Source organism: Microchirus variegatus (genome assembly GCF_963457635.1).
Source record: "Microchirus variegatus genome assembly, chromosome: 11".
Lineage (NCBI taxonomy): Eukaryota > Metazoa > Chordata > Actinopteri > Pleuronectiformes > Soleidae > Microchirus > Microchirus variegatus.
In genome coordinates, this window is record NC_139812.1 from 21,194,647 (window position 1) to 21,208,170 (window position 13,524).

Here is a 13,524-nt window from a genome sequence, read left to right on the forward strand (position 1 = left end):
CTTTGCTGTTTCACTGTGAATGAGCACTCTTTTACATGTTGGATGGGGAGTACGCTGGGTTTCTTTTTTGGTAAACAACTCAGTTTCCTTGTTGTCCTCCTCACTAGCGCCACCCCCCTGTTCCGGTGAACGTGGCTCGTCCGAACGCGGATATTGTTACAATCAATGCTGGAGGCTGAAAGCAGTAGCGAGCTCTCAGCTGCTCGCAGTCCGGTCCAGTGCAGTCCTGTGCTGGCGGCTGCTACTGTCACTTTTTATTTTTTATTTTCCACTCTTACGAGTCGTTTCCCCCCCTTTTTTTTTGGCCTGAAGATGACCTAACTTCGAAAGAGCCTCTGCTGGTCAGGTAGTAAGACATTTGTTAGCATACATGGTCTTTCATTGTTTTAACTGTGCTCTCACATGCATCATCTTTCTTCTTCTCCTTCTCATCTTCCTTCTACTTCTTCTTCTTCTTCTTCTTCTTTTTGTGGTTTTGTTTTCGTTTTTTTTACCTCAACGTCACTGGAAGAAGTTGTCTGTCAATCTGTGCTGCCTCTAAAAGGCAGATTACAGAAGTTAATTCCCACTTGCCAATAAATCAGATTGTGATTAAGAAGTGCAGCTCAGAGGCATGTAGCGGCAACACACACACACACTGTGTAAATGTGACTGTAAATTATCTACTCACTTTACAGTTTAATTATTACACCACATCAGCTGTTATATATGTGTAGTGTAGTGTAGTGAAGTGTACCAGTGTGTGAATATGAGAAAATGTGCAGTGTTTGCTCGTCCAGCCTGACCAACCTGTTGCTGTATTAAATTGTTCTGCCTAATAAACCTGCTGTAGAAGAGGGTGCACATAAACCCTCTATGTGTGTGTGTGTGTGTGTGTGTGTGTGTGTGTGCATGCCTTGAATAAGCTGTGTGGACCAATTGTCAAACAAGCCTATCTTTGTGAGGACATGTTTGGCTGGTCCACACAACTTTAACAGAGTTTTTGACCTAGTTAGACACATTAGGGGTTAGGGTAAGGGGCTAGGGAACGCATCTGTATGAGTGTCCACACAAAGGACGTGTAACCAGCATGTGTGTGTGTGTGTGTGTGTGTGTGTTGCCTCATTTTTCTGGCATAAACACTGAACTTGTCAGGACCAATAGTCCTCTTGGGTACCAGACCAAAACCTAAGGCTTAGATTTGGATTGCGGTTAGGGTTAGGCATTAACTGGTTAGGGTTAAGGTTGGGGATAAAGCTTTGGTTAGGCTTTCCATATGAATGGAAGTCAATGAGAGTCTTTAAAAGGATAGCAGTGTGGACCTGTGTGTGTGTGTGTGTGTGTGTGTGTGTGTGTGTGTGTGTGTGTGTGTGTGTGTGTGTGTGTGTGTGTGTGTGTGTGTGTGTGTGAGAGAGAGAGAGAGAGAGAGAGAGAGAGAGAGAGAGAGAGAGAGAGAGAGAGAGAGAGAGAGAGAGAGAGAGAGAGAGAGAGAGAGTCAACATCTACATGTATGTCAGTCATACTGATAAAGCTCTCGCTCTTGATTATTATCTATTGATATGTATGTTATGATTATTTCCTGTTTGGTCCAGAAAAAGATGGAAAGTTGATTTAAAGTTGTTCCTGTCATCAAAATCAATGATATCCTACCCATGCGTATGTTTAATATAAGTGTGTAACTGCTTTAAATGAAAGATATGTTGGTGTTTATAGCTTTATAATAAGCCTTTCAGATGTATATCTATAGGCAAGGGCCTTGGTGTATGTAGGCCGCCATCTTGTTTCTCCATAGTTCTATTGCAAACCAACCAAAGCACGTTTTTTTTGTACTTTGTATCGAAGTTTAATACACAAATGACTAAAATGTTGTCCTTTATGGTATGTGAAGGCCCCTGTAGTTTTATGACACTCTGGTGTGCAGTCTACAGTCTCACCAGTAGTCACTAATTCTTTCACACTGGACCAAACTGTTATTTTAACATTTAATTAGTTTTTTTTTATTTCCTGGTTTAATCAATCATTTAATTTATGCATAACATGCAGGAAATGTTGGAAACGGTCCAGTGATGTTTTCCAAACCTCAGAATGTGCGTAGCCAAGCCTGCGGTTTCATTCGTACTTGAATGACACTCTGCACCAGTCCAGTGTTGCACTAGGCATTTCTCACCAGGAAATCGTCCTCTTTTGTAAGTCCTTGTTTCCTATGAGAGCCGGCATGTAGATGTGTGGGTAGTGGCAGAGTTTCATATATGACCTCAAGCAAGTTTCCATGGTTACCAATCTTCTTCTTTGTCTCCTTTGACCCAAAAATGACCGTACCACCTAGTGGAATGGAAAATTTTGGGCTACGTGGAATCAAAGACTCCCCCCCCAACACCGGGCCCTTAAGAGTTTTAAGGCCTCGTTGTACATGTCTTACTAGTCTCTACCACACATTTAGGGTTTTGCCGTTTCCTCTTTAAATGTTGTGATCTGTGCTAGATTCAAGACATGATCCACTTTCTTCTTCCTCAATTTAGTTTCTGTTGCCACAGCAAAGACATACGAGTGTCTGGTTATGAGTCCGGTCACAGTATTTTATTGTTATTATGCCAATGCCACGTAGAGTCATTTACACTTAATTTATGTTATTTTTACAGTCACAAAACTGACCTCACCCGCAATGATAACAACTGATAAGAGCATCTTTGAATTGAATTTGTCTCATGCAGGCATGCAGGAGAGTCTGCCCACGATAAGTCTACAAATGTTTTATTGTGGAGTGAACGCAGGTGATTTACAACTTGTTGTATCTCTGTATCTGTCATTGGGTGATTCAATCATGGTTCACATTCATTTTGCAACTACTTAATGGCCCGCTGTTTGGAAAATGAAAGCCAGTTTGTCACTCTGAAAGTGGGGCACTGTGGTTACGAAGCTGCTTATTTGTCAGCATTTCATTTCTCTTGAGGTTAACTGTGGGTGCTTGGCCTTTCTAATATTGCACGGCAGCCGGTTGATCTCTGTGGACACCATAAACAGCGCCACGAAGAACTGGTTTGGTACCAGGGCAACATCATTGGAAAATACCTGCAAATGTTTTCTGCTGCCACCATAGCAGCGGCTGTCCTTGGCTCTCACGCTGTGCAGATGGCTTGGTTTGGTCCACTAAACAGGAAATGTCAGAAGTTGTTGTGCTCAGGATTCCTTCTCAGGAATCACCCTCTCAAATGCAAAGTGCTGCAGAATTACAGGTTGGGAATGGAAGTCAAAGGCTGGGTATAAAGTTTTCACTACATGTCAGCCCTAGGATCTAATTACAAAGGGGATGTTGATAAGGGTGCCTCACAAATACCGGCCAGGTTCAGAGGAGACATTTAGAGTTTTCGGATGCTGTTCTAGTTTTGAGACGATTGCGATGTCGATACCTCGCTTTGATTTCTAAAATAGACCAGCGCTGGAATGTCACAGCTTGGTGTGAACAAGCAATTAAAAGGATCACATTCTATCATGTGAGTCAGCAAAGTTTGGCGTTAACTGTTGGTGTTGTGTTTATCACACTACGACCAGGTTAAGTTACTGTAGTGACAAGTTTATTTGCGTGGCACCTTTGCAGTCAACCTCTGTGTTGTGCAAACAATACAAGTACAACAAACTGAATGAACAGAAATCGAGCTGAACTGTTATTTCTTTTCAAACACACACAATAAAATAAGATTTTCAATAATTAAAACAAGCTGATTTTTCAGCGTATTTAATGTGAATATTTTCTTGTTTATTTGCTCCATGTAACAAATAAATCATTTTGGTATGTGGACAAAAACAAGGCATTTAAGAACATCATCATTTCCAGGTTTTGGTAAAACACCATTTTTCAACATTTTATGGACCGCACAAGTACTTGATTGATTGATAATGACAATAATCGTCGAGTTGCAGCACATTTTGTTTGTGTGAAACAAATGTCACACATTGAACTGCATCCACTTTATTTTATGGACATATATCACTGTGTTTTGTCTTCAACAAAACTTTTATTTCACAAAATCTGCCAAGCCTAGGATCTCTTATGTATTAGTGTGCAATACCATCATAGGACAAATATAAATATGCAGTGACTGAGTAAACAGGAAGAAGCAAAACCCCAAACTTTCTCATAACATTTGCTGGAAATCCCTTTAGTTTTGCTAGTTTGCTACTCAGCAGCAGCAGCAGCCTTGGCATTGTTGGTCTACACACTTGTTGTGGACATGCTATGGACATAATTTATGGATGCTATTTAGGCAGCTGGGTTTTAAAGGGGGATCACTCGGCGCTTCAGTATGCGCTTAAGACGCACACATTGGCAGTGTCTTTGTGTTGCAGGCAAAGGCCCTGTTAGAGCTCCATTCTGTCGGTGCGCAGCTGTGTGCTGAGCGAGCTACTGATCCATTCCCCACGACCGTGTGTACAACTCTTTACTCTGCACCGGCACACACACACACACACACACACACACACGCTGCCCTCTATACGTTTCAGTCGAAAATTTTGTCTTGCTTTTCCTCGTTGTTTGTCTTTCTGTTCCTCTAATACTGCGGCTCTCTTTCTTTCACTGGCCCTCTGGGCCCGGGGGGCATTATGCAAAGCTGTCAGAAAAGGATTGTTAGCCATGCCTGCCTCTGCCTCCATGCTACTCTATTCAGTTCAGAATCTTCTGTGTGTCCTGCAGTCAGAACAGCTGCTGCCTCGAAAACGCACTGAAACTCGTGCAACTCGGCTCCAGGGCAGTTAAAGAAGCACGGCCGCGCTTATTTCACAGCGTATTCCTCATTTTGTATATTCCTTCCTCATTAACATGATAGATTTGTAGGTCTGGTGTCTTGACTCCCACAGAGCCAAAGACCTGGAGACTGAAAAGAAAAGAGCCATTCTCACATACACCAGAGAAGCACTCCCCCAACCCCCAAGACAGGCACCAGAATCCACTTAGAGATGAAAGGCATTCTGGGATGCAATGGGAAAACTCCCATCGACACTGTGTCCCACTGTGATGTTTTTTGGGTGGTGATAGGGAGGAATTAGCTTAACTTTTTGTTTGTTTGTTTGTTTGTATTTGGTTTGGGGTCTTACCGCTTTATATTTCACGCGCTTAGATTTGTTATGCAGAGTGTGTTTGCATAGCCATGATGAGGTTAAAGGCTACATCCAGACTGCTGTGTTTTCATTTGGCTCTGAGTCCAGACGAGCATTTAAGTTCCGTATCAGATGCAATCTGCAGCCGTACCAACGCACCTGAAAATTTTATATCACGTGACCCATGTTTGCTCAGTTTCAGGAAATGCTACTGTCGTGAAACTGCAATGATGAGAAGTCAGAGTTTCTTGTCGTGAGACGAGGTGAAAGTGAGACTGAAACATTTTTCAAGGCCCTTGAAAGTATTTGAAAATCACTCTCTGTACAAATAAGTCCTTTAAGGTGCTTGAACTTTGCACAAGACAGAAGTTAAGTTGATCGTTTTATGCGGCCCTTTATAATCTGTTAATCAGATGATTATTTACTTGATTAATTGAATACTTGTTTGGTCCGTAAAATGGTGTAGATGATGATGTTCTCCTATGTCTTGTTTCCACTAAACAAGATGTTTCAGTTTTAATGATATCTTTGTTCAATGATGCAAAGAAACCATAAAACATCCACATTTAAGAAGCAGAAACATCAGAAAGCTTGTTTTAACTATTAAAAGCAACAACATTAAAATCGATGACTGGAAAAATCGTCGCAGGCAATAGAATTTATGCGTTCTTAAATGAAAACATAGGGCCAATTCCAATTCCTATCTTAATCCTCAAGCTCAACCCTTGACGTATATACGTCTTCAGACTGTAGAACGCATTTACAAAGAAAGAAGAACACATTTAGGTCACGATTATTTATTACGATCCGTTTGTCGGTCAAGTTATTAGGTTGTCAGTTAGTTATAAGATGATACTCATACAAATACCACAACCACGGACATATTCAGCTGACAGTTACCGCACACCACGGCTTATTGAAAAGTAAACGATCGCAAACGATCGCTTGTCCGCACCGGCCGGCTATTGACAAAAGATCGTAAAATAAAAAATGTTACGCAACAATGACGTGAATAAAATGGGCCTAAACTAAGATAATACAATGATCTTCATAATCATAATCTCTATTAACAAAGAAAATACTTAATTTTTAGCGTACTCGTTTTGCTGCTTTCGATGCCATCTTTGTTATGTCAAAACACGCAATGCATTCTGGGTAGCCCTTGCTCCCAAGGGTGGTCTCGGAAAATCTCAATATTGAGGGCGATACAGCCCTTTAACTTGCCCCTCAACTTAATTTTTCTGAGAATCGGGACAGCACTTGCACTAGAGGGAGCGTGCATTTTTGAGTTTGAGGGTTAAGATTGAGGGTTAAGGAAGGAATTGGAATTCACCCATAGTGTGAATGTGGCATAAATGTTGCATTCAGAAGGCGTGCATGTGTGTGTACTGTGTCAGTTGAGGTAAAGTTCTGTTATCATAATACCTCTGTTTTTAAATAACAGTGCTTGGCATTCTTCCATTTACAGTTTTTTTTTTCTCACCTGCTGTGCATTGGCTGCCACCACATTGTGAGTTACTGCCCCTCCGTCGAGTCTCCATTGTGTTCTACATCAACAGGCCGATTTAATGCATTCTTAGAAACGTTTTCCCATAATTTGGACCACCATCGAGTTTCCTCTCCAACATAATAGTATAGGAGTTGCAGGTGACCTGCAATAATTTACGACTAAAATCTTTTCCTTATGCCAACACGACACATAATGTGTTAGATCTTACAAAACTGGTTCTTTGTGCAAGTCCAGGCTCATGAAGTGAAACGCTGTGTTTTCTTGACAATCCTGTCTGTACGAAGTAGGTCATTTATTTTTATTATATGTACGTCATAAGTCCTTGGTGTAACGCACTGTTGTATATATTGCTTCTCTGGCATGGGATTTGATTATGTCAGCATGTTTTACATACACCTGCAGACAAGATTTACAGACAGCAAATCTGATGGTTTTATCAATTTTTTTAGTTTGTTCATAAGTGGGCATATTTCTACCCCTACTCCAACTAATGTAGGTAATGATGAACACATGCAGCAGGAGGTTTTGTGAGTGGGACAGGTTCACAACAGCAGGAGAATCTATGGAAGATGAGGGGGTAGCACCTGGTTTGAGCTTACACTCGAGGACATTATTCCAGAGATTAAATTAGGGATTTCAAATTCATCAGGTCCAAGTTCTGGGGACATTTGCAGTGTCTGGAGAATATCTGGACTTCAGTACATGTCTGAAAGTAGCTTGTCACTCTAGTAAAATGAAAGATGGGCCATATAACAACACAGTGGCAAACGTCAAAAATCCCAGATCACAGTTTTAGCCTAATGCTAATACATAGAAAAAGCATTGCTGTGTTTACCTTTTTACTCAACTGTTTATTAAAATCATTTTGTTCTATAAAAACACTTTAGTAATCAGAATCAGAATCAGAATCAGAATCAGAATACTTTATTAATCCCCGTGGGGAAATTGTTTTTGTTCCAGATAATTCCTTAATATAGAACATATTGAATTTTTACAGACTTGCACAGATATAAAACATGAAGCACAACGATCATCATTTCTTCCTGTACAGCTCTGCTGAATACAATGTTCAAAAGCATATTTCTAATGCTATTTTTAGCGATGTAGCTGTTGTTCTGTGACGTCACAGAAACATGACACACCTTCTCTTGACTAAGAAATGTTGCATTGATGTTTTCGCACCCTGCTACACCCTACATTGAACAGTCAGACGGTCCATATTATGAGCTTAGCAATGAATTAATTAATGATCGAAAGGAATTCTGCGAGTAGTTTTCTTTACAATAACAATACACCTCCACAACTTGGTATTACGTAACTGCACAAATGTCCCTTTATTGGTGGTAGCAATCGTATAATATCACTTGCTTACACAACATACGAGTGGGTTGCTCTAATTAAGCTGAGCTGGGCAATTGCAAGCGGATTGCTCGCAGCGCTGGAGGCTCCCATGTAATGTATCCCTGATGGATTAGGGCTCTGGTTAGTGTGCACAGCACAGAACAGGCACTCATGGATAACAGTAGAAACCACAGGCGGAAAGGCATGGATTGATGTGGGGTGGTAGTGTAATTAGAGGGGTACCTGATATATGGAGAGTCTTGGCATGCAAGGGTCACTCCAGGGGGCAAGAGGCCCCATAAGTTCCTCCAGTCAAACCGAAACACCTGATGCTACGCCTGTCGAAACTTCTCAAGCTTTCGACCAGAGGTCCTGCTCTGAGAAACAGGGGTTTGTATTATACTCACCGGCGACTTTATTAGGTACACGGGACACATACTGAAGTGACAGGAGTGGTAGACTGTGTGGTCTTCTGCTGCTGCTGCTGTAACCCACCTGCTGTGACGTGTTGTGCATTTAGAGATGGTCTTCGGTGGTCTTCAAGCATACCTTGGTTGTGAAAAGTGGCCTTTCTGCCCATTCTCCTCTGACCTCTGCTGTCAACGAGGCCTCTTCTTTGTGATCGTTCGCTTTAAACCCCAGAGATGTTAACCAGTGAGTCTGGCACCGACCATGACACTGGACATGGACTTGACATTTCTCTTGAAGATGTTTCACCTCGCAGAACTAAGGAGGCCTCTTCAATGGGAGGTGAAATGTCTTCAAGAGAGACTCCAAGTTCAGTGTTTTGGATCACTTCAATCAGCTTTCTTTCACATTTTTATGGATGGTTTTTGAATCTCGATCATGTCTATGTGCCTTAATGCATTGAGGTACTGCCATGTGATTGGCTGATTAAATATTTGTGCTAACATGCAGGTGAACACAGGTGAACTCAGGTTAGTGTATATGCAAACATAATGAGAGGGGGAGAGATTTGACACTGTTATCCGTTGTTTTGTGTTTGGTTGCTATGGCTACTTTGAAAGAGTGTCTGACTTGGCAACTGCTTTATGAAGTAAGTCAAAGAGAAACCGGACGCCAGTAATATCTATGAAAACCCTAACTGAACAAGATGTTGTAACACATAGTGGTGTGACTATAGCTGCTTTCAGACATGTACTAAAGGTGTGCCAGTTATCAAGAGATGGTTCAGACTGTACGTGAGGAGGCAAATATCTGGACATTCTAGTCTCTGAATAATGCCCAAGAGTGCTCATGTGAGGACAGAGCAGCAGAGACACTGGATAATCCTCAGTGAGTGAATGGGTGAGTGTCGTGCCTCCTGGCCTGCATGCTTAAGTCAGATGCCACTTCCTCCCCTGGATTCAACATAGATCCTTCATTCGTAATACATGGACAGCAAGCTCCTGTGTCTACTTTCTGCCATTAAAGGTGCCATATGTAAGAATGTATGAATGAATACCAAGGTCTTTTAGGTTTGGTTTTCTGACTTGCAACTGGCAACCCGTGGTTGCTCGGCAGCTGAGACTCTACTGACTGCAATGATGCAACATGCCAAAACATGATTTTAAAACATAAACATGATTTGCAGTCTGCAAAATGTTTTTTTAATGCAAATATTTTGGCTGTACTGTTGTTGTTGGTGAGTTCAGGTTGTTATATGAACATTATTCCTGAGTCTCTGTGACATATTAGGAGGATTTTATGGCCAGTTGCTTTAGATTTATTACATAATGCACCTTTAAATAAAGTTAATTTAGGTCTAATTTGAGCCTCATCTTGAAGCCTTTGCATTTAAAGTATCTAGTGTGAAAAACATGAGTGAAACATTCAGAGTAAAACAGGTCAGCTCTATGGAGGCCGTCATAAATATTGCTAAATGTTACACTCTCTACCTTTTTAAGTCAACAATGCTCTACTAGGTCAAGCAGATTCACCACTGACCTGACATGTTACATGTTACATGTAACATGGTACATGTTAATGTGAACGGATGTTTGCTGCACTTGTTTATTGTGTTTTTTTCCCTCCTTGGAGGGGGTCAGTGAGGCCGTACGTGTGAAGTTGACACTGTGTCGCATTGCTTTGCAGAGATCACTTGTGCTTTCCTTTCTGCATGAATTTGGTAATAAAATCTGTACGTTCCACGCCCTGCTCAGCAGCAGCCTGTGACCACAAGGGAAGCGGCACCCATATACTGCAAAGGGAAGTGTGCTTTCATACGGGCGTTGCGTTCGTGTCTTCATGCCTGCTAAGCAATGAGAAGAACACCAGTGTGAACTGCTCTGTCAGCGCGCCCAAGAAGTCGTTTGAGTCACGATTCCCATCTCTGTTTTCACTGCGGAGGTGTTGTTATGGGTGACAGTCAAAATAAAGCGAGTGATCTTTTTAAATTGCTCATTTAGCAGGTACTCCGAGTGCCGGCTGTGTTTATGCAAAGGTCGACGGTCACTGTCGTTAGAGAAACGTTCAGGGGAATCTGCAGGAGGAGGCCAGGACCTGACAACTGACGACACATAAAGTTTGACTGAATGAGCACTTCACTGTTTATGCACATCTGAGGATCTAGTGGTGTGATGGCGTGTTGTTTTTGGCCAGTGTTCCTCTGCCAGTGGGTACTACGGTGATGGCCAGAGGAGTCACTGGTATGTCTTGACCTCTCTAGGACCATTTTTACGACCTCGGTTGCATTATATGAAAGAAGGGTGGCTGTGTGTTCACCCTGAATTAACAATCCACTTTCACAAAAGAATAACTTTTACTTTTACGCACCCCCGCCTACAAAAAAAAACAGAAACCTTTTGATCTTTAACTTTTGTTTCCCATGGCTAAGCTGACTACGTCTAGCATCCTGCATCATATAATCTTAATGTCAGTCTGATTACAAAAAGATAAGGAAGAAAATCCAAATAAATATCTGTTTTCTCTTGTGTTACACGCGCAGAATTTTGTTTGTTCGGTCCTCGCCGTTTCATTAGTATGTAATGAGTTGCTTTCTTTCAGCTGCAGCCACAGATCAAAGTCTTGACACCAGACGCGCTCTGCACAAGTATGCAGCAACCAGAGCCAATTGGTGATGGACACCAAACACCCCGTCACAGAACTTTAGGGGGCCCCAAATAGGCTCCTATTCATCTGCCTGTACAAATCACAGTCTGGGCAACGAGCCACATTATCTTAGCTGCCCTTTCGAGTGCCCTCCTGAGTCGTAGCCTATTGTGAACCAAGAGCTGCTGTCTGCACCACTGCATACACAAATCTGACCAGAATTACCATCGGGCATTAGTCGACGGAGGGGGTCAGATTTAGTTACAAGAACCTACAATGTTATTTCTGCCCAAACAATGGCATGGTGTACATTTAGTGACAGCAGTTTCCCTCATTTTTGTGTTCAAATCAAAAGTTATACAACTGCATCCTGTCTTGAAAGGCGTCATTAGTCATCACTGGGGGTAAGAATTACCGTGAATATTCTTTTACTCTGGATCACAACTTGAAACTGTCAGAGTGTAGCGGCTGTCCAAAAAATTTCAGTTTTGTATAGTTAAAAGTTTTAATTACAGTGTGGTATGGGAAACAAAGGAGACCATACTGTTCCATTTTCGTTCGGCAAATACATAAATTCTGCTCCGGATATTCCTGTCATCCACACTACCCCAGGGTTTTAGAGCCCCATAAACTGAGGAGATAAAAAAAACACTTCTGACTCCATTTTAATCTCACAAAGGCTGCGTTTCAGTCTGTGCGGGCAAAAACTTTGGAAAAGATGTCGCTGTAACTCAAGATCGGCTGTGACTCTAAAAATGCTCCTTGAACACGTGTCTAATCAAAGAAATCCACGTGTTGAACTCCCACCATTTTGTTTTATTGTCAGTAATACTCTCTGAATTAACTTCCTTTGAACACTGGCACGAGCATGCCCAGTGCACCTGAATGGCCACATGATAAACGTTGTTAAAGCGTGTTAGTATTCAAAGGATTCAAAGGCCTTATTGTCCTGCAAAAATATCGTTTCGGACATGAACTCACAGCGGGAGCTTCTCTGAGTGACGCTTGTTCGCAGTGGCAGGAGGTGATGCTTGGTTTGAGGAAGCAGAAAGCGGGACACTCTGGATTTCCCCCCCCCCCCCACATGGACGTAAGATGCAGATTTGACTGGGATCTCTGCGGATAGTTCTGTAGACATTTGCATTCTGACATACCAGCCCCTCTGGAGGATCTCCAGAGAATTAAGAGTCAGAGAGTCGAGTCTGAAGCAACTGTGGTCTATCTGACAATTGTCGTCTTTTAATGTCCACTTCCATGATGATAAGGTATAAATATTGTTTTATCTCTGCAATGAATTTCCTCTTTCCCCATGCCAGTACTTGATCGCTTACAATGCGGCCTTAAAATAGGAATATAATCAAGACCATGTGTTACGAACAGAAAATAAATAAAATGACCTTACAGAATTGCGTGCAAGATTTGTGCAACAAATCTTATCTAATCAGTAGAGACTGAACAAGCGCTCTTGAGCACGTTAAGCTCCGGGTTTCCCCATCAAGAGATGTCGGTTCATTAAGTAAGCATGGGTCCAAGGCTGAATTCACACTGGCTCTGCCCTCTCCCATGACCCCACTTGCCAGTCACTACACACAAGTGCAGGTTAGCATAAACACAGACATACATGTACAGAAACAAGCCTCTTGTTCTCACTGCTGAGGTGCTGTTTTAGCCATGGTGGAACACTTCACACTTCCTCACTGCGTCAGCATAACAACCTTCACACATGCACTAACTGTTATGCTCATCTACTCCCACTCTGAACACACACATATATAGACACACAGTTTCACACACACACACACACACACACACCGCAACCATTACTCAGTGTCAGTCCTAATCAGTCGAGTAATCTTCAAAACTGATCGAGAAGAACGTTCTCTTCTCCACCGACTCCCCACCGCCGACACCAGCCCCTCTTGCCTGAGGAGGCCCAGTTGTGCTCCAGTGACTCTCTGGGATAAATGGAGATAATGGGAGTCATATGCTAGCAGTTGGTTTGAGGCAGGCCTACATGAAACATTTATAGTCCTCATGTAGTCATGGGGCTGGAGAAGAGGGAAGGCATACAGATGACATAGTGAAATAACAAGATGTGACCAGGCTGGATATAAAACTGCTAAATCAAATCTGTGTGAACAACACCCCGTCAACATCCTTTCTTTTAAGTATCCCCTTCCATTGTGTCCAAGGACTTGTTTAGACTGCCGCCCCCAAATCAGAATTTTAAGCATACCCAGATTGCATGTAGCTTGATTTTCTTTTTTGCAGCCTGGACAGCTAAAATCCAAAATTCCAAATCTAATTCAAACCACATACGCAGGTGGTTTCAAAACAGATTCCGACCAGATTTGTACGATGACGTAGCCTGGGAGAGACGGAAGTTAATCGGAGGCCCGTTAAATGATCGAGAAATCAAGACACTACTTGATTTTCTGGGACTTGGCCTGTAACTACAGAAATCCACGTGAAAGTCTAGACTAGACAATGTCAATATGGACACAAGCAGATCGGATCTGATCACTTGCGATATATCATAATGTGAACAG

The 13,524-nt window shown here is 42.1% G+C and overlaps 1 protein-coding gene across 1 annotated transcript in view; it reads left to right on the plus strand.

Moving 5' to 3' along the window:
- Positions 1 to 217: 217 nt before the first annotated feature.
- The window catches only part of LOC310934052 (protein FAM53B-like), a 28,484-nt gene continuing 15,177 nt past the window's right edge, over positions 218 to 13,524 (plus strand). The window contains exon 1 of the mRNA XM_083897672.1: positions 218 to 346. The gene's annotated coding sequence lies outside the window, so the exon portion shown is untranslated. The remainder of the gene's footprint in view (positions 347 to 13,524) is intronic.